General features: G+C 39.1%; 1 protein-coding gene and 1 non-coding gene across 3 annotated transcripts in view; one reads left to right on the top strand and one right to left on the bottom strand.

Annotated features, from left to right (window-relative positions):
- The window catches only part of GAB1 (GRB2 associated binding protein 1), a 131,150-nt gene that overhangs the window by 98,034 nt on the left and 11,818 nt on the right, over nt 1-21,298 (bottom strand). The window lies entirely within an intron of this gene.
- TRNAE-CUC (transfer RNA glutamic acid (anticodon CUC)) lies at nt 3,262-3,334 on the top strand. Its single transcript has one exon. It is a non-coding gene; the product is annotated as a tRNA-Glu (tRNA).

Below are 21,298 nucleotides of genomic sequence, written 5' to 3'. Positions count from 1 at the left end.
GTCAAAGGCCACTGTAAGATTTACAGAGTAAACAATTACAGTGAGATCCTACCGGTAAGTCAGGGAGTCAGAGGGAACAGCTGAACAAGATGTTACTGAGCATTTCTGAAATCATCTCTTAAAAGGCATGACAGGATGAATGCATCACCACACTGTTTTAATAGCATGAAAAAATTAGTCATATTTTAGATACTAGCAGGCTGAGAGATGCAGAACACTGGCCATCCCCTAAAAAGCATTCAGTTTCTTTCTCACATGCTCTAAGGTATCCTATTGCTCAAGAATTCCAGTGACTCGCTCCACAGACTTGAGTTTTTCCCTCCCTGCTTGATTGTTCCCAGAGACACAGTGATGCCATTCCATTAAGCCAGCTCAATCACTAGCGTCACCTGATCGAAAAACCGTAAAAACGCACATCCTTGGGGAAAAGACCAGGTAGGAAATGAAAAGTGTAATTTTTGAAACTAGAAAAGAGCACTCATATTCTTTATCTTTAATTAGAATTGGTATTTCCCCTACAATCATCTAACTTCATTCACCTTGGATAATGCATTTTTGAATCTCCCCTAGTCACTATAACTAAACTGTATAAAAGTTCTTATTAAATTTTCCTTTGGGTTTATTATCAGCAACGTTTACCACTGTACTTTAAAAAAAAAAAACATCTTTTCAATAAGACCCATGTGATTTCATGTGTAGAAATCACATGAAAAACAAAACTTTGGCACATGAAAAAAATTCTTACTAACAATAAGCAGCAGGATTCTGAGAAAAAGCAACACACAAAAAACCTTTTTTTAGTATGACGGCAAGGGTTTGGCAAAAAGGAACTTACAGGAAAAAGTGTGTGTTGCCACACACACTTTTTTTTTTTTTTTTTTTTTTGCTATTTTTGCAATGTCCAAGAAGAATTCCTCGTCCTAAACCTAACCTTATTTTCTATTTTATCCTCCAAAGGTCTCACAATCTTCTGATTATAAACTCCAATAGTCAACCACTGAAAAGATGGTAATTCCATGGATGTAGGTTTCAGTTCAAAAAATAAACAGTCAGAATAGAAAAATGTATTTTCGTTCTCAAACAATAAAAGCAAATTTAAAACAGCAAAAATAATGTTTAAAAAGAAATCAGAATCAGAAGAATGTGAACTGTTTGTAAATTTTTCCAGTTCTGAATTCTGATTTTTTTTTTTTAATTATGTGATATATATGGGATTTTTGTATCTCTCAGTATTTCAGAGAAGGACAGAGTGGTGAATGTAGTCATACAAAGGAAGCTTCTGTCTATAAGCCAGGATTCATATAGTTAGATCATTTGCACAAGGCCGGATAGTTTTATGCCACATTCATAAAAGATCTATTTCCTCTTCTACTCTCTAAAATCCTTATTAACCAGAGATCCTGAAAAATCAAGCAGGCTGCAACCTGCCTGACCTTCAGAAGTAAGAACCTCTTTTAGGATATTTCGAAGTAAGAGTGCCTCAGGGGGGAAAGTGGGTTGCTGTTAAACTGAGATCTTCTACGTTAGGGTTCCCCAGTTTTTTTGCTCAAAGAGAAGCCCCGCGATGGGCACAGGTTAGAGGGAGAGACTGTTACATGGCGGAGGAGGTCATCACCATCACTCTAGGTTGACCAACACCCTCTGGCCCTGTGAACCCCTGCAAACCTCAGAGAGGCCCTGTATGGAGGGGAGAGGCATTCCAGGGAAGACTCCAAAATATCCACCAGGAGATCCCCATTTCTAGGTAGGGGGCCTGATGATAAACGAGTATGAGAAAGACACGCTCAATATGCAATGGGACACACAGTCCTACAGAGGGTTTAGAGGAATCACACACGAGAGGATGCACACCTGTCAGAAAGTTCAACTGACAAGGACAGAGGATGCTTTAGAAAACCCAATAATAACCCTATAACTGTGGGTGAATTAAGCACCATATGTCAGCATAACCCCACAGTGAGCAGGCATCAGAAATGCTCATCACAAAGCATGTGGACACGTTCTCTCATTGTGCACTGAGCTAGGAGGGGGACGAGACTCACCTAGTCACTTTCTCCTTCATTGTTTCTATATTGGGCACAGACGGATGAAAATGGTCCCACTGGTTTGGTTTGTCCGTTTCTGCTTGTGTACACAGCTCGTTAACGGACAAAGTTAACATCTGCTTTTAGGATCAGATGTTTCTGGTATCAGACATGGCAGGCTGGCTGTCATCGGCACTGGGGAGTGGTCCTCTGGCCAGGAGTTGCTGTAGTTTCACGTCGATTTCCTGTTCCTCAGAGGAAACAGAAATGCCCCCCTCTTTCCCCAGGAGGCTGACCCTGGGCCACCTGACAGCTGGGCCCCTCTGCTACATCCCTCCTCAAGTACTGGTTAATTTTTAATGCCATTTAAAATGTTCTCCCACGTTTACTTAGCTCTGCAGTTTATAACAAACCTACTAAACAGGACAAACCAGTCTGGATTATATAACATGGAAATAAGCCTGGGCGCTGAGGAGGGAGCTGACAGCGGACGAGCTGCAACCATGGTTAAACCAGTTCAACCTCACTACACCTGAAGGCAGCCTTTTCACTGCTCCCTCCTAGCACTTTATAGCTAAAATAAGAAGACAAAAACCGACCCAAAAAAGTTATTATATGTGTCCCCACAAATACCGATTAGTAAGTCACTAAAGTGAATTAAAAGGGACATGAAAGTCAGTATTTACATTTCGACTAGTTTTTTTTAATCTGGTGCACCTACTGAATAACTCGTATTCGGACCTAACAATATTAACACATTCTAAAGGGGTTATCAGTAATTAATATCTTCTTCCCACACACATGTGCTGCCAGTTTAAATGTGGGGAAAGTGCCAGAACTCAAGTTTCACCACTGTTGTTCTATGACTCCAATAAACTGTTTTATAGTTTCATGCATGTACTTGTTTAAGAAATAGATGCTATATCTACCACCCTCAGAGATGTTCAAGATGTACTAAATAGTGAAACTGGTAACAAGATGTACTAAATAGTGAAACTGGTAACATTGCATATTATATTAATTCTATCATACAAGAAACTGACAGAGAAGCCTCAAGAATATAATATTTAACATTTTATAATAAAAAAAGGAAAACACTGAACTGCTAGTTTTTCATATTAATCCTACTTTGCTTCATGAATTACATGATTGCAATCACCTACACATTTTTTTAATTTTAAACAGGCTGTTAGGAATCAACTGGGAAAAAAACCTATGAAGAATCAAAGTTGGGAATTCCCTGGTGGTCCAGTGGTTAGGACTCCGCACTCTCACTGCCAAGGGCCCAGGTTCGATCCCTGGTCAGGGAATTAAGATTCCGCAAGTCACGTGGCATGGCCAAAAAAAAAAATCATATTAAAAAGAAAAAGAATCAAAGTTGGATTTGTATAATTAGTTAAGAGTAGATGGTGACTGGGACTTCCCTGGTGGTCCAGTGGTTAAAAAACTCGCAGTCTAACCTTACACCTAAAGTAACTAGAGAAAGAAGAACAAAAAGAACCCCAAAGTTAGCAGAAATAAAGAAATCATAAAGATCAGAGCAGAAATAAATGAAATAGAAATAAGAAAATAATAGCAAAGATCAATAAAACTAAAAGTTGGTTCATTGAGAAGATAAACAAAATTGATAAACCTTTAGCCAAACTCATCAAGAAAAAATGAGAGAGGACTCAAATCAATAGAATTAGAAATGAAAAAGGAGAAATTACAACTGACACCGCAGAAGTGCAAAGGATCATAAGAGACTACTACAAACAACTATATGACAATAAAATGGACAACCTGGAAGAAATGGACAAATTCTTGGAAAGGTACAACTTTCTAAGACTGAACCAGGAAGAATTAGAAAATATAAACAGACCAATCACAAGTAATGAAATTAAAACGGTAATTAAAAATCTTCCAACAAACAAAAGTCCAGGACCAGATGGCTTCACAGGTGAATTCTATCTAACACTGAGAGAATAGCTAACACCTATCCTTCTCAAACGCTTCCAAAAAATTGCAGAAGGAGGAACATGCCCAAACTTGTTCTATGAGGCCACCATCACCCTGATACCAAAACCAAAGATACCACAACAAAAGGAAATTACAGACCAATATCAGTGATGAACATAGATGCAAAAATCCTCAACAGAATACTAGCAAACAGAATCCAACAACACATTAAAAAGATCATGCACCATGATCAAGTGGGATTTAACCCAGGGAGGCAAGGATTCTTTAATACACACAAATCAATCAATGTGATACATCATACTAACAAATTAAAGAATAAAAACCATATAATCATCCCAATAGATGTAGAAAAAACTTTTGACAAAATTCAACACCCATTTATGATAAAAACTCTCCAGAAAGTGGGCATAAAGGGAACTTACCTCAACATAATAAAGGCCATACATGACAAACCCACAGCCAACATCATTCTCAATGGAGAAAAACTGAAAGCATTTCCTCTAAGATCAGGAACAAGGCAAGGATGCCCACACTCACCCTACTATTCAACATAGTTTTGGAAGTCCTAGCCACGGCAATCACAAAAGAAAAAAAATAAAAGGGATCCAAACTGGAAAAGAAGAAGTAAAACCGTCACTGTTTGCAGATGGCATGATACTATACACAGAGAATCCTAAAGATGCTACCAGAAAACTAGTAGAGCTAATCAATGAATTTGGTAAAATTGCAGGATACAAAATTAATGCACAGAAATCTCTTGCATTCCTATACACTAACAACAAAAGATCAGAAAGAGAAATTAAGGAAACAATCCCATTTACTATCTCAAAAAAAAAGAATAAAATACCTAGGAATAAATCTGCCTAAGGAGGCAAAAGACCTGTACTCCGAAAACTATAAAACACTGATGAAAGAAATCAAAGATGACACAAACGGACAGATATATCACGTTCAAGGACGGGAAGAATCAATATTGTGAAAATGACTATACTACCCAAAGCAATCTACAGATTCAATGAAATCCCTATCAAATTACCAAAGGCATTTTTCACAGAATTAGAACAAAAATTTTACAATTTGTATGAAAACACAAAAGACCCCGAATAGCCAAAGCAATCTTCAGAAAGAAAAATGAGTTGGAGGAATCAGCCTCCCTGACTTCAGACTATACTACAAAGCTACAGTAATCAAGATAGTATGGTATTGGCACAAAAACAGAAACATAGACCAATGGTACAGGATAGAAAGCCCAGAGATAAACCCATGCACCTATGGTCAACTAATCTATGACAAAGGAGGCAAGAACACACAATGGAGAAAAGACAGTCTCTTCCATAAGTGGTGCTGGGAAAACTGGACAGCTACATGTAAAAGAATGAAATCAGAACACTCCCTAACACCATACACAAAAATAAACTCAAAATGGATTAAAGACCTAAATGTAAGACCCGACACTATAAAACTCTTAGAGAAAAACATAGGAAAAACTCTCTTTGACATAAATCACAGCAAGATCTTTTTTGATCCACCTCCTAGAGTATTGAAAATAAAAACAAAAATAAACAAATGGGACCTAATGAAACTGAAAAGCTTTTGCACAGCAAAGGAAACCATAAACAAGATAAAAAGACAACCCTCAGAATGTGAGAAAATATTTGCAAACGAAGCAACGGACAAAGGATTAATCTCCAAAATATACAAATAGCTCATGCAGCTCAATATCAAAAATACAAACAACCCAATCCAAAAACGGGCAGAAGACCTAATTAGACATTTCTCCAAAGAAGACATACAGATGGCCAAGAGGCACATGAAAAGCTGCTCAATATCACTAATTATTAGAGAAATGCAAATCAAAACTACAACGAGGTATCACCTTACACTGGTCAGAATGGCCATCATCAAAAAATCTACAAACAGTAAATGCTGGAGAGGTTGTGGAGAAAAGGGAACCCTCTTGCACTGCTGCTGGGAATGTAAATTGATACAGCCACTATGGAGAACAGTATGGAGGTTCCTTAGAAAACTAAAACTAGAACTACCATACAACCCAGCAATCCCACTCCTGGGCATATACCCAGAGGAAACGATAACTCAAAAAGATACATGCACCCCAATGTTCATTGTAGCACTATTTACAATAGCCAGGACATGGAAACAACCTAAGTGTCCACTGACAGATGAATGGGTAAAGAAGATGTGGTACATATATACAATAGAATATTACTCAGCCATAAAAAGGAACGAAATTGGGTCATTTGTAGAGATGTGGATGGACCTACAGTCTGTCATGCAGAGTGATGTGAGCCAGAAAGAGAAAACCAAATATCATATATTAATGCATGTATGTGAAATCTAGAAAAATGGTACAGATCAACTTAGTTCCAGGGCAGGAATAGAGGTGCAGACATAAAGAACAGACATGTGGACACAGGGGGGGAAGGGGAGGGTGGGATGAATTATAAGGTTAGGTTTGACATAAATACACTACCGTGTGTAAAATGGATAGCCAGTGGGAACCTGCAGTATAGCACAGGGAGCTCAGCTCAGGGCTCTGTGATGACCTAGAGGGGTGGGATGAGGTGGGGGGCCGTTTGGGAGGGAGATCCAAGAGGGAGGGGATATATGTATATATATAGCTGATTCACTTTGTTGTACAGCAGAAACTAACACACCATTGTAAAGCAATTATACTCCAATTAAAAAACAAAAAAAAGACTCCACGTTCCCAATGCAGGGGGCCCAGGTTCGATCCCAGGTCAGGGAACTAGATCCCGCATGCTGCAACTAAAGATCCCTCGTGCTGCAACTAAGACCCCGCACAGCCAAATAAATAAATAAATATTTTTAAAAAAACAAAAAAGAGTAGATGGTGATTGTGTACATATAAGAATCATATAGAACACTGAAAAAATTACAAAGAAGTCAGTGAAGTTCAACAAAAGCTGGCTGCAATTTAATAATTGTGGTCTAGACACTTGAAAGCATATATATTTATACACACACACATGATTGGCATATAAAATGTAAATATATATGCTCATTATAATATTCGTTAAAAATTTAGGCTCGGTTTAATGTACCAGCCCTTTCTTTTTTAGGTTCTCATTTTTTTTAAGTTTTAATAGCTATGATCAAATTTGTTCTTTCCTGTTTTTGATGCTCTGTATTTGTGATTTTAAAATATCAGCCTTATGGCCCACTTTTGAAGAGATAAGGAAAAAACAAAGCTCCAATCAGGGGGAAAAAAACCCTTTTCTGACAATCTTATTAAATGTACATTTAACATATTATTTCAAAATCTTTCGCAGGAGGAGTGAATGTTGCTGTCATCAGGGGGTACCTTTCCAATCCTGAGAGTAAGCATGAGGCAGGGGAACAAACAGGCCTAAACTATGCAACCTGCCACACTGTGGCAGGCACCCACAGCTTCAACAGATACTAGATTCACCTCATTCCTTTGTCATCCCTACCTACCCTTTGCTGCAATAGGAAACAGGAAAAAAAAAAAAAAAAAAATCAAAGTGCACGGTTTTTGAAAAAGCTCCCCAGTGATTTTTATACTCTCCTGGGTATACTCCTGAGCAGCTGTGTACTGCCCCCCAAAAGGAGAACTCAAGATAGGCATTGCCTCATCTCACCCTTAAATGCATTGCCTCATCTCACCCTTAAATGCACTATATCAAAATACCTGAGAACCCCTGGTTTCAACTGACAACTCCCCTGACTAGTTTCAGAGCCCAAAGTTGTGGCTGCAGCCAGACAGGTGTCAATGCATCAACTGTGATACAGGCCCCCCAAAAGAGAACCTTGTAAAGACCATTTCTCTACGCCTCAGAGCTGGGCCAGGCTGCCATCTTTATGACCTGAGCAACCACTGGGTTGGAGGTGACTCCACAGGTGCCCGAGTTTATCCTGTCTGTCCTGTTCCCATCATTTGTGTTCACATGATAAGCTTGCAGAAGAGTTGCTCCAGCGAGGCTCACGGAAAGAGCTTCAGGACTAATTCTGCAGAGACAAAAACCTGGCCGAGCAAGAACTCAAACTCATCCCAGAGAGATTACCAAAAGCTTTTTGGGAGACAAGTCCTAAGGTACTATTCTTAAAAAAAACACACAAAAAGGTGGTGGAAAGAGAAGATCTGAGATTTCTGCAGAATCTGAAGGGAGAAAATGAAAAATTTATTTTGTTCAGAGGGTAAGGGAAGTATCCTAAATAGCATCTTCTAAAAGGTTCCCCTTCAAGAAGAAAATGTCAGCACTTCACAGGCTCGACTCTCCACACTCCTCCCAGAAATTCCCATCGCTCACTTGGCGGGCGTCCAGATCGCCTAGTTCAGCTGGCAAATATTCAACTACAGTTATTCCAAATATGTTAATGAGGTTAACAGGGTACTCCCACCACGTCACCCCACCCTCCCTTTCTTTGTGTGAACTGAACCTGTGCAGGTTAAAACAGGTGTGCCAGACACTTGCTAAGTGAGATTACTGACTGTTAGCTAAGTGACTGCCAATTTAAAATAAGCATTTAGGGAGAATGGCTTTGCTCAAATGTATGTTGTCTTTTGAAAGGAATATTTCGATGTTCAACTCACTCCCACTCCAGTAATCCTCTATGGGTGTAAAAATATATGCATCAATGATTTACATTCTTTCAGTGCCATATTCAAAGTATCTTAAAGATTCCAAGGTACTTGACAAGTATTCTTTTAAAAAGAACTTCCCAGTGACATATGTTTCATTCTGCAAATGAAGAAATGGAATTAGTGGTTACACATTGGGAAAGATAACGATAATTGGAAATCACCGGCAGGTTTACTAATTTGTTAATTTATCAGTTAAGGAATTTATTCAACAATATCTCTTTAGCCCAGCATTAAGTATTTCCTTTGTGTACCCAAAGAAATCACAAAGCCAACTAGCTACTCATTCTTTGGTTTGTATGTATTCTAAAAGTCTCAAAATTCCCCCCCACAATATCCGACTACCTAAAAATCTTCATTCCTCTTTCTCCCTGCCTCCCCAAAAAAGCTTTAACTTGTTTCTCCATCCACACAGACATTCCACACATAGTCTGAATTTTAAAATAGGCCATGCAGCTTCACTGTCAGTAGAATAGAAACTGCCAGTTCCAAAAAAATCTCAGCATCGCCTGGCCCCTAAATTAGTCCCCAAATCACCGGACCTTATACAGGAAATCAGGATCCAGTATCTTAAGTTTAAAAATTAAAGGGAGGTTGGAAGGAAGGTATAAATGGGATTACACACTTACCCAGGGTGACTCACGCTCATATGATCAAGATTAAACTGAGCACGGAATCTACAATCAGGAAAGAATTTTTCCTCAGGGGCAGAAAGGGGTGTGGGATTTCCAAATGGGCACTAAAGTAGGATCTTCTGTGTGGATCAGGTGAGCAAATCCCACATAATTAACTTCCTACTATCAGTACAAGAAAGGAGCAAACACAGGTGAGCTGCATGCCTTCCCAAAAGGTGCCGGTCTAAAGCCCCTTCAGATGTTTCCAATGCTCCAGAGATTAGATGGAGAAGCAAAAGAGATTGGGGTGGCACAACCGTGTCAATACACTTAACATTACTGAACTGTGCACTTAAAAATGGGTAAGAGGGTAAATTTTATGTTATGTGTTTTTTTAAAAAATAAAAATTTTAAAAAAGAGTGAGAGACTGGGGTGAACTTACCATATTGTCACTGCTCTAAGGGGCAGCTAAAATGCTCTTAAAATGTCAAAGCATTTGAATTTTGGTAAGTACAACAACCCACTGAAGATGGGGATAGATGTGGCAGATTGGGAATGGCACTGGGCTGGGTGTCAGGAAGCTTGCATCCATGACTACCTCTGCCTGCTGAAACCAACTGGCCTTGAACTCAGGGTATTTCCTTGGCCTCAATTCCCTAGGTCCTCGTTTTCTCACTGAGAATAGGATCAGTAATTAAGTTTTCCTCCTTTCACTACTTTAAGTATTTCTTCTCCTTAAGTACTTCAATAAAAATCTCAAAGTTATGAAAAGTTATTCTGCCTTGGAAATACACGGTTTAGAAACAACAGATTCTCTTTGAAAAACAAACATGAATGTTTTCAACATGAGAACCTTATCTGAAACATTAAAAATACTTCAATATCCATGTTCCAATATCCCTCAGTTAATAAGAACATGGGTTTCTCAACATATAACTATTTCTCCAGCTTGGGAATAAAAATTGCATTTGCTAAAATATTTAGTATGCATAAAACCTACTATAAAAGAGTATGTTTTAGCTGTTTAAGCATCACTGAAATCAGTAGGGAGATACTAAACTTTTAAATATATCTGAGTATTAAAAATTATACCTTACATGAAATTTCTAAAAATCTTATATTTGTATTTGTATGGAAATATGTATGGAAATATGTTAATATAAATGTTTCAGACATTACATGAAATTTCTAAAAATCTTATATAAAAAAAAAAAAATTATACCTTAAAACATAGAAATAATCAAAGTACCAACATCCTAAGAATTTTAAGTCAATCTATGCATTTTCTCTTCAAATATAAGTAAATATAAAATCATTAAAAGTTTAAATATGTATATTCAGTTTAATGATGTCTTATTTAATTATGAAAGAGACATTTCCCTTTAGTAACTTATGCAAAGGGCAATACATCTGCTTACCTAATATTTTACAACTTCTGCTTAACTAACATTTTATAACTTATTTTTCCTATATGTTAAAGCAAAACCAGAAATTTTAAAGTTAAAATACTCCCACTGAAAACTGATAAGCTATATATTTTTTTATGCTGCACTTGGATGACTACTTAATGTTGTGGTTCTCCCTAGGAGCATTTACACTTGTTTACAGCAAATTTAAATATTCATTGGAAACATCTATCACTGTGTTAAACAACATATGGGTTAGAATAAATTATAGAAAAAAATCTGAAAAAATAACTAGAACTATCAAGAGACTCCTAAGAAAAGAAGTCTACCAAGTATATGGTTTTAAAAATACAGGAAAGCAAGGCAATAAAGTCACCTGAAATGAAAAGAGCGAGGCGTGAGCCCAGCCTTCGATTCTTCCTGCGGGACAGAAGTCACAGGAGTCTAGCCTTTCTTCATAGAAGCTGGTTCTGGGTCTCCACCACCAGCCAGCAACAGCCCTTTTATTCACTTCGGGAGCAAGGTGATCTACTAACTGAACATACTTGAACTCTCAGTGCAGTGAGAGGGTGTGGCAGACACTTCGTATAATAACAATAGTGATACTGTATAATGACAATAATGATACTCAACACTTACAAAGCAGATGGGAAGATTCTCTAAGATCTTGCAGGCAGATGGGCAGAGTATCTTCCCGAGTAAGGAAATGGAGGGGAAGGGAGAGAGAGTGAAGGATGGAGAGAAGGAAGGGAGGGAGGAAAGGTCAGCCAGCTCATCAGTATGACACCACAGTGGTGAAAAGTCGGCAGTACAATCTGGGTTCCCAGCATGGAGAAATGAACACTTTGACACCGAGACAGTTAGGGTAGAGTAAATTGAAAGACGCACACTCTGATGAAGAGATGGTTAGAGCAGGGTAAGGAAGGAATTAACAAAAGCTGAGGATAGCCATCATTTTATAAGTAACTCCCCCAATTCCTTTTATTTTGGGAGGGGATGTCAAGATCTTTCTGCAAGGTATAAATAGAATCATAAAGTTCCCCTAAGAAACTAATATGTGAAAAAGATGATAGCTTTCTAAAAACAGAGTGAACTCAGTAGGTAGTTGGAAATAAATTCTTTATTCCTCTGCTAGGATTAAATAACCATTCCCACCTGGGCCACTTCTTGGCCAATTTTCTAAGAGTCTGTCTTATCTATCTCTCTTGCTCTCATTCTCTAAAATGGACTTTAAAATCAAAGTTTAGGTTCAAAGAAACAGATTAGAATATATACATTACACACAGGGAGAGAGAGAAAGAGAGACAGACAGACAGACAGAAATTTGAAAAAAGAACTTCTTTAGTCACGTAGAACTATTTTGGTGCTCTTTTACAAACCAACCACATCTCAACTAACCAAAAATTAGGGCAAACTAGACGTACTATGAAGACAGTGGGAAAAAAATATCTGAAATTAGAACTATTCCAGGAAATCTGGACTGTATTTTAATAATAGGCTTTCAGATCCAATAACCAGAATAACCAGAACTTCTGGTGAGGAGCTAATCCTCTTCATCTTTAAGCCATTCTTAAGGCTCTCGATTCAGGAATGCACGTTCTTTTTCAAATCGATACCTGCACAGTACCTTCCTTGATTTCATCACATCTTTGAGCTTCTTGGCGATGGTTAGGTACTTTCTCATATTCTCACCTTTCTAAAAATTCCCTTTCACTTTTGTCATCCTCTAAATATGTCCCCTTTAGGGGAAACTTCGATCTAAATCACATATTTTTTAAAGGATCACAGCATATTTCCCTTATCTCACAGAAAAGAAGCTGAAGTTACTTTCTGAGTTTTGGTTCTTGCCTTCCTATCCCACTCTCTATACACATTTACTTCTATTGGATTTTCTTCCTTTTCCCATGGTTCCTCCATGCTAACTCAGCACTTATCCAAGGGTAAGGTGAGGACCACCTACATCAGAATCAGCAGGGATTTGAGTTAGAAAATGCAGTTTTCTGGACCTCTACCGAGATTTACTAAAAATTTCAGAAAGGGCAAAAGGCTCCAGAATGTTCATTTCAGAAGTTACCCAGGTGATTGGTATGCACATTAAAGTTTGAGGTCCACTGCCCCAAACCCTGGATTCTTCCTTCACCAAAGGCCACGGGGACTCTACCGAACTATTACATGAACAAGTGCCATCAGAGCATCTGAGAAGAGAGAGCAGCGTGGCAGTTCTGTTCACCTTCCTTTTGAAATACCCACAGAGGAGGTAACAAAGTTTGGAGGCTGAGCTGACTGTGAGACATCAGCACAAATGCAGACTCATCAGCCCTGCTCCGTGGCTGCTGCCAATTACAGTAGCCAGACCTGTAAGAGGACTGATTACATGTAATTTATAAAAAGTAAACAAGCTGAGCGGCTTGTGAACAATGAATGGTGATATTCAAGCCAAGAGGTAATAAAAAGCATGAATAAATGACTCAGCATCCCCCTCCCCACCCAGACAACAATTGGTTGTACTCCAGCTAGGATTAGCATGGGAAAAAAAAAAAAGAGTATTTGGGGCAATGATTTAAATGATAACAGACCATTTACCATTGGAGAGAGATTTCTGTCTCTTGCAGAAACCCCTGTGACTGGGGTGCATGGCCCCAACCTCTGGGGTTCAAAAGCTCAGGCATCTAAATGACTTTTTCTCAACCTTATTGAAGCCAGAAAAGGAAATGCCTGGGTCCAAGGCTGCAACACAGTCCTGTACCTGAATTATGGCTTTTAAAGGAAACACAGGGAAATAAACCAAATGAATAATACAGCTGTAGGAACCAAGTTTTATGAAGGATTCCTCTACCTGAGGGTTTCCCAACTTCTGCCCTATTGATATTTGGGGCTGGGTCATTCTTGGTTGCAAAGGCTGTCCTGTGCATTGTAGGATCTTTAGCAGCGTCCCCGCCTCAACCCACCAGCCGCCAGTAGCACCCCCAGTGGCGACAACCAAAAAACACCTCCAGACATTGTCAAACGTCCCTGGCGGGGGCAAAATCACCTTCCCACTTCCACTAAAAACAACTGCTGTACACAGACACATCACGAAGATATGTTTGTATTAGTAAACTAGCTCGAGGAACATATTTTTGACATCATAAAGATCTCATGATTTTTGCTTTTAAATATACATGTATATACGCCTCTTAAGTCCGCGATCCTACTTTTTAAAATATATTTTTCCGATACCAGGGACTACAATACACAATCTTAATATGGTCTCAGGGAGCTATTCAAGCCACTACAAACGTGCCACATAAGGAAATAACTAGTGGGCTCCTTGCCTTTCCGAGTCACGATCAATCAGCTGTCAACTTTATCGCCAGAGGATTCATGTCCACTTAACACGGCCAAAGTGTCCATCAGGCACAGGCCACCAAGTGCTAGAGCCCATAAAACTTTTAGGAGCCCACAAAAAGTGTCTTAATATGAATTCCTTTTAAAATCAGAATAAAAAATGAACATAATAAGGATAATAACTATCTAATAATAAATCCAGCTTGGAATATATTCATCTATCTGGACACAGTTGCAAAATATAATTTTTATTCTTTTTTTTGTTAGAGGAAGGGAGCCCTTGAAGGCAAAAGTACCGGGGGCTCGTGAAAAATCACAATGAGCCCCAGCATCAAAAGGGGGAACAAGAAATTAAACAAACAAGTGCAATCCGGCGCGATGGGCACTGTCCTGTGGGAATGGCCGAGCATCGAAGGGGAACAAAACAGACGCTCTTGGCCCGCTGGGTCTGCATGGGTGAGTGACAGTGGTGGCGGGACTTCGAGGGAGGCTCCCGGGGTAGCCTGGGTGTGGAGGCAGAGAGAGGAGGGCCAGGAATCCCTGGAGAAGAGAAGCGCACAGGCCAAGGCCAGAGTGAGGGATCACAAAGGCAATTCGGGACCTGAAAGCTCAGTACAGCTGAAGCGGAGCGCGTGAGTGAGAAGGAGGTACATGCACGGGCCACATCACAGAGAGCCCTGCAAGCCAAGAGAAGGGGTTTGGGCACTCCTCAGAGCAAAGGAACCCTGTGGAACAGCCTCAAACTGGAGCCCGGGACGATCAGATCTGGGTTTCAGAAAGGCCATGCTGGCTGCCTTGATAAAGCTCGTTTGGAGGGACGCAAGGATGGAGACAGGGAGATGAACTAGCTATTGCAGAAATCCGGCAGAAAGGCAAAGGCAAAGGCAGCTTAGGCAACACAGAGGTCAAGAAGTCAAGAGAGGGGAGGATTAACCAAGATGGCGGAGTAGAAGGACGTGCTCTCACTCCCTCTTGCGAGAGCACCAGAATCACAACTGGCTGCTGGACAATCATTGACAGGAAGACCCTGGACTTCACCAAGGAGGATACCCCACGTCCAAGGACAGAGGAGAAGCCACAGTGAGACGGTAGGAGGGGCGCAATCAGAGTAAAATCAAATCCCATAACTGCTGGGTGGGTGACTCACAGACTGGCGAACACTTATACCACAGAAGTCCACCCACTGGAGTGAAGGTTCTGAGCCCCACGTCAGGCTTCCCAACCTGGGGGTCCGGCAACAGGAGGAGGAATTCCTAGAGAATCAGACTTTGAAGCCTAGTGGGAATTGATCGCAGGACTTCTACAGGACTCGGGGAAACAGAGACTCCACTCTTGGAGGGCACACACAAAGTAGTGTGCACATCGGAACCCAGGGGAAGGAGCAGTGACCCTTGGGGAGACTGAACCAGACCTACCTGCTGGTGTTGGGGGGTCTCCTGCAGAGGCGGGGGGTGGCTCTGTTTCACCTTGGGGACAAGGACACTGGCAGCGGAGGTTCTGGGAAATGCTCCTTGGCGTGAGCCCTCCCAGAGTCTGCCATTAACCCCACCAAAGAGCCCAGGTAGGCTCCAGTGTTGGGTTGCCTCACACAAAACAACCAACAGGGAGGGAACCCAGCCCCACCCATCAACAGTCAAGTGGATTAAAGTTTTACTGAGCTCTGACCGCCACAGCAACAGTCAGCTCTACCCACCACCAGAGCCTCCCATCAAGCCTCTTAGATAGCCTCAACCACCAGAGGGCAGACAGCAGAAGCAAGAAAAACTACAATCCTGCAGCCTGTGGACCAAAAACCACAGTTACAGAAAGATAGACAAGATGAAAAGGCAGAGGGCTATGTACCAGATGAAGGAACAAGAAAAAACCCCAGAAAAACAATTAAATGAAGTGGAGATAGGCAACCTTCCAGAAAAAGAATTCAGAATAATGATAGTGAAGATGATCCAGGACCTCGGAATAAGAATGGAGGCAAAGATTGAGACGATGCAAGAAATGATTAACAAAGACCTAGAAGAATTAAAGAACAAACAAACAGAGATGACCAATACAATAACTGAAATGAAAACTACACTAGAAGGAATCAATAGCAGAATAACTGAGGCAGAAGAACGGATAAGTGACCTGGAAGACAGAATGGTGGAATTCACTGCTGCGGAACAGAATAAAGAAAAAAGAATGAAAAGAAATGAAGACAGCCTAAGAGACCTCTGGGACAACATTAAACGCAACAACACTCGCATTATAGGGGTCCCAGAAGGAGAAGAGAGAGAGAAAGGACCCGAGAAAATATTTGAAGAGATTATAGTCGAAAACTTCCCTAACATGGGAAAGGAAATAGCCACCCAAGTCCAGGAAGCGCAGAGAGTCCCATACAGGATAAACCCAAGGAGAAACATGCCGAGACACATAGTAATCAAAGTGGCAAAAATTAAAGACAAAGAAAAATTATTGAAAGCAGCAAGGGAAAAACGACAAATAACATACAAGGGAACTCCCATAAGGTTAACAGCTGATTTCTCAGCAGAAACTCTACAAGCCAGAAGGGAGTGGCATGATATACTTAAAGTGATGAAAGGGAAGAACCTACAACCAAGATTACTCTACCCGGCAAGGATCTCATTTAGATTTGATGGAGAAATCAAAAGCTTTACAGACAAGCAAAAGCTAAGAGAATTCAGCACCACCAAACCAGCTCTACAACAAATGCTAAAGGAACTTCTCTAAGTGGGAAACACAAGAGAAGAAAAGGACCTACAAAAACAAACCCAAAACAATTAAGAAAATGGTCATAGGAACATATATATCGATAATTACCTTAAACGTGAATGGATTAAATGCCCCAACCAAAAGACATAGACTGGCTGAATGGATACAAAAACAAGACCCATATATATGCTGTCTACAAGAGACCCACTTTAGACCTAGGGACACATACAGACTGAAAGTGAGGGGATGGAAAAAGATATTCCATGCAAATGGAAATCAAAAGAAAGCTGGAGCAGCTATACTCATATCAGATAAAATAGACTTTAAAATAAAGAATGTTACAAGAGACAAGGAAGGACACTACATAATGATCCAGGGATCAATCCAAGAAGAAGATATAACAATTATAAATATATATGCACCCAACATAGGAGCACCTCAATACATAAGGCAACTGCTAACAGCTATAAAAGAGGAAATCGACAGTAACACAATCATAGTGGGGGACTTTAACACCTCACTTACACCAATGGACAGATCATCCAAAATGAAAATAAATAAGGAAACAGAAGCTTTAAATGACACAATAGACCAGATAGATTTAATTGATATATATAGGACATTCCATCCAAAAACAGCAGATTACACGTTCTTCTCAAGTGCGCGCGGAACATTCTCCAGGATAGATCACATCTTGGGTCACAAATCAAGCCTCAGTAAATTTAAGAAAATTGAAATCATATCAAGCATCTTTTCTGACCACAACGCTATGAGATTAGAAATGAATTACAGGGAAAAAAACGTAAAAAAGACAAGCACATGGAGGCTAAACAATACGTTACTAAATAACCAAGAGATCACTGAAGAAATCAAAGAGGAAATCAAAAAATACCTAGAGACAAATGACAATGAAAACACGACGATCCAAAACCTATGGGATGCAGCAAAAGCAGTTCTAAGAGGGAAGTTTATAGCTATACAAGCCTATCTCAAGAAACAAGAAAAATCTCAGGTAAACAATCTAACCTTACACCTAAAGAAACTAGAGAAAGAAGAACAAACAAAACCCAAAGTTAGCAGAAGGAAAGAAATCATAGAGATCAGAGCAGAAATAAATGAAATAGAAACAAAGAAACCAATAGCAAAGATCAATAAAACTAAAAGTTGGTTCTTTGAGAAGATAAACAAAATTGATAAGCCATTAGCCAGACTCATCAAGAAAAAGAGGGAGAGGACTCAAATCAATAAAATCAGAAATGAAAAAGGGGAAGTTACAACAGACACCGCAGAAATACAAAGCATCCTAAGAGACTACTACAAGCAACTTTATGCCAATAAAATGGACAACCTGGAAGAAATGGACAAATTCTTAGAAAGGTATAACCTTCCAAGACTGAACCAGGAAGAAACAGAAAATATGAACAGACCAATCACAAGTAATGAAATTGAAACTGTGATTAAAAATCTTCCAACAAACAAAAGTCCAGGACCAGAGGGCTTCACAGGTGAATTCTATCAAACATTTAGAGAAGAGCTAACACCTATCCTTCTCAAACTCTTCCAAAAAATTGCAGAGGAAGGAACACTCCCAAACTCATTCTATGAGGCCACCATTACCCTGATACCAAAACCAGACAAAGACACTACAAAAAAAGAAAATTACAGACCAATATCACTGATGAATATAGATGCAAAAATCCTCAACAAAATACTAGCAAACAGAATCCAGCAACACATTAAAAGGATCATACACCACGATCAAGTGGGATTTATCCCAGGGATGCAAGGATTCTTCAATATACGCAAATCAATCAATGTGATACACCATATTAACAAATTGAAGAATAAAAACCATATGATCATCTCAATAGATGCAGAAAAAGTTTTTGACAAAATTCAACACCATTTCTGATAAAAACTCTCCAGAAAGTGGGCATAGAGGGAACCTACCTCAACATAATAAAGGCCATATATGACAAACCCACAGCAAACATCATTCTCAATGGTGAAAAACTGAAAGCATTTCCTCTAAGATCAGGAATGCGACAAGGATGTCCACTCTCACCACTATTATTCAACATAGTTCTGGAAGTCCTAGCCACAGCAATCAGAGAAGAAAAAGAAATAAAAGGAATACAAATTGGAAAAGAAGAAGTAAAACTGTCACTGTTTGCAGATGACATGATACTATACGTAGAGGATCCTAAAACTGCCACCAGAAAACTGCTAGAGCTAATTAATGAATATGGTAAAGTTGCAGGATACAAAATTAATGCACAGAAATCTCTTGCATTCCTATACACTAATGATGAAAAATCTGAAAGAGAAATTATGGAAACACTCCCATTTACCATTGCAACAAAAAGAATAAAATACCTAGGAATAAACCTACCTAGGGAGACAAAAGACCTGTATGCAGAAAACTATAAGACACTGATGAAAGAAATTAAAGATGATACCAACAGATGGAGAGATATACCATGCTCTTGGATTGGAAGAATCAACATTGTGAAAATGAGTATACTACCCAAAGCAATCTACCGATTCAATGCAATCCCTATCAAATTACCAATGGCATTTTTTACGGAGCTAGAACAAATCATCTTAAAATTTGTATGGAGTCACAAAAGACCCCGAATAGCCAAAGCAGTCTTGAGGCAAAAAAATGGAGCTGGAGGAATCAGACTCCCTGACTTCAGACTATACTACAAAGCTACATTAATCAAGACAATATGGTACTGGCACAAAAACAGAAACATAGGTCAATGGAACAAGATAGAAAGCCCAGAGATTAACCCACGCACCTATGGTCAACTAATCTATGACAAAGGAGGCAAAGATATACAATGGAGAAAAGACAGTCTCTTCAATAAGTGGTGCTGGGAAAACTGGACAGCTACATGTAAAAGAATGAAATTAGAATACTCCCTAACACCATACACAAAAATAAACTCAAAATGGATTAGAGACCTAAATATAAGACTGGACACTATAAAACTCTTAGAGGAAAACATAGGAAGAACACTCTTTGACATAAATCACAGCAAGATCTTTTTTGATCCACCTCCTAGAGTAATGGAAATAAAAACAAAAATAAACAAATGGGACCTAATGAAACTTCAAAGCTTTTGCACAGCAAAGGCAACCATAAACAAGACGAAAAGACAACCCTCAGAATGGGAGAAAATATTTGCAAACGAATCAACGGACAAAGGATTAATCTCCAAAATATATAAACAGCTCATTCAGCTCAATATTAAAGAAACAAACACCCCAATCCAAAAATGGGCAGAAGACCTAAATAGACATTTCTCCAAAGAAGACATACAGTCGGCCACGAAGCACATGAAAAGATGCTCAACATCACTAATTATTAGAGAAATGCAAATCAAAACTACAATGAGGTATCACCTCACTCCTGTTAGAATGGGCATCATCAGAAAATCTACAAACAACAAATGCTGGAGAGGGTGTGGAGAAAAGGGAACCCTCCTGCACTGTTGGTGGGAATGTAAATTGATACAGCCACTATGGAGAACAATATGGAGGTTCCTTAAAAAACTAAAAATAGAATTACCATATGACCCAGCAATCCCACTACTGGGCATATACCCAGAGAAAACCATAATTCAAAAAGACACATGCACCCGAATGTTCATTGCAGCACTATTTACAATAGCCAGGTCATGGAAGCAACCTAAATGCCCATCAACAGACGAATGGATAAAGAAGTTGTGGTACATATATACAATGGAATATTACTCAGCCATAAAAAGGAACGAAATTGAGTCATTTGTTGAGAAGTGGATGGATCTAGAGACTGTCATACAGAGTGAAGTCAGAAAGAGAAAAACAAATATCGTATATTAATGCATGTATGTGGAACCTAGAAAAATGGTACAGATGAGCCGGTTTGCAGGGCAGAAGTTGAGACACAGATGTAGAGAATGGACATATGGACACCAAGGGAGGAAAACTGTGGTGGGGTGGGGATGGTGGTGTGCTGAATTGGGCGATTGGGATGGACATGTATACACTGATGTGTATAAAACTGATGCCTAATAAGAACCTGCTGTATAAAAAAACAAACAAGCAAAACAACTAATACTAAACTTTCATTGGGTTATTTGTATGGAAATATGTTAATATAAATGTTTCAGACATTACATGAAATTTCTAAAAATCTTATATTTGTATTTGTATGGAAATATGTATGGAAATATGTTAATATAAATGTTTCAGACATTACATGAAATTTCTAAAAATCTTATATGTTCTGGTATAATGTTATAAGGAATAATCCTAGTTATTACTTTAAAATGTATATCTCAGAAATAACTAATTTTCTTGTCAACTGCATTATTATGAACTTTCATCAAATCTTTAACTGTGGTCATTTTTAAGTCTTTTGTCATTTACAGACAGTTCTGGGTGTACTCTGATGCTTTTGCAAATATGTTCCTATAAAAGGGTTTCATCTTCAAGAAATTCATGGAAAAGGCTCTGACAAGTACAGGTTTCTGGTAACTGACTGTACTGCTGAACTGAATGAATAAGCATTTTCAGAACTCTAATGAAAAACTGATGAACTCAAAACAGTGCTAACAAAAGATCAAGAT

This window comes from Eschrichtius robustus, chromosome 4 (assembly GCF_028021215.1).
Source record: "Eschrichtius robustus isolate mEscRob2 chromosome 4, mEscRob2.pri, whole genome shotgun sequence".
Taxonomy (NCBI): Eukaryota; Metazoa; Chordata; class Mammalia; order Artiodactyla; family Eschrichtiidae; genus Eschrichtius; species Eschrichtius robustus.
This window is presented reverse-complemented; position numbering and strand designations above follow the sequence as displayed.